Source organism: Diospyros lotus, chromosome 15, assembly GCF_014633365.1.
Source record: "Diospyros lotus cultivar Yz01 chromosome 15, ASM1463336v1, whole genome shotgun sequence".
Lineage (NCBI taxonomy): Eukaryota > Viridiplantae > Streptophyta > Magnoliopsida > Ericales > Ebenaceae > Diospyros > Diospyros lotus.
The window spans coordinates 8,719,293-8,725,292 of record NC_068352.1 but is presented as its reverse complement, the minus strand read 5'-3'; positions in this window follow the sequence as shown (position 1 = coordinate 8,725,292).

The window sequence follows — 6,000 nt, the reverse complement described above, 5'->3', positions numbered from 1 at the left end:
AGATTTCTAAGAAAACAACTAAGTTTTTATTCAAGAATAATAATCACACTTACAAATGTAATCAAGTGAGCTATTTATAGCCCACAAGATGCAATACAAACCACACAATTTCAATTATTCAACTAAACATAATTATATCTAATGGGTACTCACACACTTAAAGTTAAATGGATTTTAGCTATAATACACATCTAAAGTTAAATAGATTTTAGCTAAAATACACACTTAATAAAGCACTCATAAAGTTAAATGGATTTTAGCTATAATACACACCTAATAGTTAAATGGATTTTAGCTAAAAAACACACATAATAAAGCACTCATAAAATAAATAAAAAAATAATAAATTTCTACAATTGGGTTTTTGATCTTCATTAGGATTAAAAATAATCCTTGGGCCTTCTGTAAATGATGTCTTCCATGGGTTGCTCAAGTTGGGCCTTAAATCTTCATGGGCTTTAATTGTTCATGGGTTTTAATTCTTTATGAGCTTTAATTCTTCATTCTTCAATCCAATTTGAGTCTCCAAGCCTACATTCTTCATGCCTGCAAACAAGCAATTAAGTGTTTTTAAATTATATATTATGTATATATTTATATGATATATTATATGGTGTATTATATACTTATATATTATATAGATGTTTCATGCATGCACTCCATTGAGTATATGTATTATGTTATAAAATATATATTATACTTACATATTTATTATAATATATTATGTATTATATATATATATATTACACATAACTATTCAATTAAACCAATTTAAAATCAAAACGAGGGTTATAATTATAATAAAATTTTACAAAATTAACCACTAATCAGTGACATCAGGATAACTCTTGTTCATATTCGGATGGCCCAGTGATATCCGGATGCTTCATTTTCATATCTGTATGTGTCCAGAAGTGATTGTGAGTAGTATTCGGATGCCTTGAGTCGTATCCAGACATGTCTAGTTGTATGTGAGTGATATCCGAATGCTTCGTATTGTATCCGAATGAGTCTAAGTCTTTTTGTGAGTGATATCCGGATACTTTGTGTTGTATCCGAATGTGTCCAAATATGTTTGTGTCTATTATTCGGATGAGACCTTGCTCATCTGGATGACTCTCACAACTTATTCAAAGTTCATGTGTCTTGTATCCGAATGGGCCAATTCCATATCCAAATGGGCCTATGGTGTACACTCACACCGAATTTTCATCTTTCTCATATTTGGTTCTAATATTTTCAAAACTCCAAAGTTAAGCGTGCTCATGTGGGAGTAATTTTATGATGGGTGACCCCCTGGGAAGTTTTCATGTTGCAACCCCCAAAATAAATAAATAATTAAATGAATATCAATAAATTTTGTATTTCAAGGAAAAATATGAGTAAATCTTTATATTCCTATATATTGAAGATTAGATTACTTGTTAGTATTTATTATGACACGATCATCATTATTTTTGTGAGATTATGTGCATATATCTTGGTATGAGCAGTAAGCATGACTTTCTATGGAGCACTACATATCACGTGCTAGCATGTATGTGAACATTGTATTATAAGCGCCAACCGGCTAGTCCACGGGGATCCCACTAGTTTCAGTTTCAATTTATGTTTTACTCACCTGATATCGACCAGGGGCTAGTTGGGGGCATATTACCCACAATATGTACTTACAATTTTTTTATGTATGCAAAACTCATATTAGACAGGTATGTGTTATCAGATTTTGTGGGCCTATGAGCCAAAGTTGTATACTTGCATTTAGTTTACATTTTATGTGCATTACATCTTGTAAATGCAATTCAATGATTATTATATCTCCCAGTACAAGTACAGTTAGTATTTTATCAATATCGATATTCTTCGATTCAGCTTCAATTATTCTTTCCAGCTTATTACTTGCTGAGCTTTGTAGCTCACCTTGTACTCTTCACCATTCTAGGTCCTAGAGAGGGAGTATCAGATGTGAGGCCTAGCAGCAGTGGCCAATAGTGTGTGTACGTGGAGCCACTAAAGACCAAAGATGTTTGGAAGTTGTTAGTTTTCTCTTGTCAATTTAGATTACTTTATATATCAGTTGAGGGTTTGTCCCTTAAACAGAGTTTATGATTTTCAGTTTATGTTGACTCAGAGTTTTTATCTCAGTAGATTGACATATTCATTTATGGTATCGAATTTCAGTTTATCAGTTAGTTTTATTTTATTTCTCCATAGCACCTTTTCTTGGGCAGTTCTAGGAGAAGGGGGTGTTACACTACTATCCTTAATGGATATTTTTAAATCCTTAGTGAAGAGTTAATGTAGTGGACTAGGCATGTTAGTCGAACCACTCTAAATGTGATGTGTTCATATTTTTATCTTTTATGCATCTGTTTATAATACATAAATACAACTCATTGCATTGTTTTTGTAACTCTCATTAAAGCATTTTCTTGGTTGGAATAATCTTAAAAGTCATATACTTTTGCATTTTCATAACCATTTTATAAACTTCTCATTCTAAATATAATTCTTTATACCAAATCTATATGTATATCTTTCATTCAGTTCTCATAAAACATTTTTGTTTTAGTTTTGAATAAATTTCACAAAAGGTTTTTTTTAAGCATCAATTTCACTACATACAAGAACCTATTTGAGATTTTCAAATTGCATAGTCATTTCTCATTGTATAAGTTTATTTCATATATTTCAAACTGATTTCAATGTTTTCAAAATGTCTCTTATATTCTTTCTCAAATGCATACATCTTCATATTAATATTTTCATATATAAACTTATCAAATGCATAAAGTTTTCTTAAATCCTGTATATGAAAGATCTTGTATGCTGCACACTCATTTATGCTTATTCCATCCGTTGTTGCATCTGCTTGCAGTTAAGAAAATTGATTTCTTCCTATAAGTTTACTGCATCATATTTCAAGATATTTCTAGTATTTGTAAAAATCTTCAAAACACCCAATTCACCTCCTCTTAGGTAATCTTTCAAAGACCTATTTTTTACTTTTCCACACATATCTCTTCCAATGAGTCTCTACTCTTTTGAAGGCACCATCTACATCACATTGCATTTGCATAACCTTTTTCGCGTCATGATTATATTTAACTTAAGCATCTAAGAGCGCGCGCAAGATAGATCTTTGCGTGCCTTTTAATTTCCTTGTGCCTTATAGACCGAAAGACCTGAAGCTCCCTCGAAGAGCCCTTTGGGAAAGACCCCTCCGCAGTTCCCTTGGAAGACCCTTTCACAGCTACAAACACCTGGAGACCCTTATAAAGACACCTTTCTGCAAAACCCCTTTGGATGTCCTATTTCTAGCAGACCTTGCTCTTTTGTCTAGCACTACTAATTTTTTACTGAGCTTCTCCAAGACAAACAAGTTTCAATTGTTATATTACGACAACAACACATGCAGAACAGGTTCCCAAGGAGTTAGCCCCAAAGACTTCTTTCAGGAGAAGAATCTTTCCTAGGAATGATTATCTCCCTTGAGGGTTTTCCCTAGAGACTTCTCTAGGGGAATTGCTGTGGAAGGTAGGTTACAAATATAGTAGTGACACTCTTACTTTAGAAGAAGTTTATGATGTTTTGTTCTCAAAAGAGCAAATTGATAAACAATTATTAGGTAATTTAGAAACTTAGGGAGTGGCTTTTTCATTAAAGGGAGAATAAATGAGAAAACAGTCTATTGGAAAGGGAAAAGGTAGATCCTAGTCTAGAAATATAGAGAAAGCCTGTAATTATTGTAAGAAGAAGGACCACATTAAAAATGAGTTTTAAGCTGCAAAACAAATTTAATAAACAAGAACCTAACCAAAAGGAAAAATAACAAGATGTTTTAGGCGAAGCCAGTGTTACTAAAAATACTAGTAGTGATGGGAAACTTTTGGTGGTAACTAATCAAATTACCAAATCTTGTGAAGATTGGATCTTTAATACAACATGCATATTTCATACGTTTCTTAATAGAGATTGGTTTTCGACATATAAAAATTTATCTACTAGCTGATGTTATTGTGAGAAAAATAAGCACTCATGATAATCTTGCAGGTATGTTAACCAAGTCACTGCCTATTACCAAGTTTGAGCTTTGTGTGAATTTGGTTAGTATTCATCAAGGAGATTAGTTCTCAGTGATTTTTCTATAAGAAAAAATTATGAATAATTTCATATTTGAATTCATATCAACATGGAGTTTGTGATAATTGTAACCCAGAATTCAAATTTGACTATGATTGGGACACATCTACAATTGAAGATTTATCTTCTTCATGACTCATCTTTTGATCTGGATTTAGACAAGTTAATCCCTTTTTTTGTAGATATGTATAGGTTAGTGGTAGATCTATAAATAGATACCCAATATGCTAGAATTATAATAGCAGTAATATCATCATAATGATATTTTGTTCTTTCTGCTGTGTTTTTCCTAATTTAGGTTTTCCATGTAAAACTTTTGTATTCATTTGTGTGTTTGATGGTTTGAATGTGTTTTGTTTTCTATCTTAAATTCTTACACAAGATGTGTGATAGATAGCAGAGAAAGGTTATGTGCAACCTCAAAACGAAGCCACATTGTCTCAAAAAGAGAAGGATGCTTTGGCAAAAAAAAAAAAAAAAATGAAGAATAATCAACAAGTCCTCACCCTCATCTATCAATGTTTGGATGATTTAATGTTTGAGAAGGTGGCTGATGCAACCACAACAAAGGAAGCACGGGAGATTTTGCAAAAATTATTTTCAAGCAAAGTGAAAAATGTGCGTAATACCCTGTGTTTGTATGAGGTTTCCACGTAATTTAAGTAAGTTTAAAATGCTGAAAAATTGGCTTGATAGCAGTTATCACTACTGAATCGACAGCAGGGAATGTCTTGGAGCTTAGATTTCTAAGGAAAATGCTATGGTCTCGATAAGCGTTTTGAGATAGGATTTATGGTATTGAAAGAAATCGAATCAGGAACGATTTTTGGTACTGCTAAAATGCAGCTGCGATTTAGGCTACAAAATCGAATTATCGTAAAGCACTTTCGAGGAGTCAACGGAAGCCCGATGGGGCTCCGATTTTTTGTAATGAGCAACCCTTCAGTAGTTTCAAGAAGAAGTGATATCCCAGCGAGGATGCTGGGACGAAATTGTCCTTTTAAACTAAGCCTTGAATTCTTAATTTTGAAATTTCTATATCGAAATGCAATTTAATTCAGTGTTTAAGGCTGTATTTGCAATTAGGGAATTGCATAGGTGAAATAGAGGTGAAATTGGGGTTTAAATGAGTAATTTTCTATATTTATTGATGTAATATATAATTATATATATATGGGCGTGCTGTGTGTGCGTGGGATGACAACCATGCCCGACAATTGTGATGGCTAAATTGGGGTGTCCTTCACATAAGAAGGTATGGGCAGTGAGGTGAGGGAGCTATTGAGGGCCTATAAATAGAGGTAGAGTTAGAGAATGGAAGTGAAGAAAAGAGCAAGTAGTGGCTTCTCTTTGGAAATTTAATGGCCGAGAGAGAGGCAAAGAGAGCTCGTGAGATCGAGATCGAGGTCGAGAGAGAAAGAGAGAAAGAGAAAGATAGAGAGAGTGCTGAAGCTGAGAGGGTGGGTCTTGGAATGACCGAAATTGGCTATGGTAGCAACATCAAAGCTATTGTTCGGCCGCCATGGCTGTGTGGAAGAGGGTGGGCGAGTAGAGCAAGGAGGCTGACGAGTTGAGCAGCAGCAACGAAGGCAAGCTGTGCATGCGCTGGTGGCCGGAGGCAACCTCGAGGAGGCCTGAGAAGCAGCCAGAAGCAGCGAAGCCACAGCCATGGCCATGAGCTTGGTGGCTGGACGCAAGGCAGGGAGGCCACCGCGGGCGACAATGGGCTTAGAAAAGGTTGGCGGAGATCCGGCGCGGTTGACAAGGCTAGCGGAGGGCCAAGCGGTGGCCGCGTCATGGATGGTTCGCGCACATGGCAAGCGCATACGGAATGAGGAAGAAGAAGGAGAAGGAAGA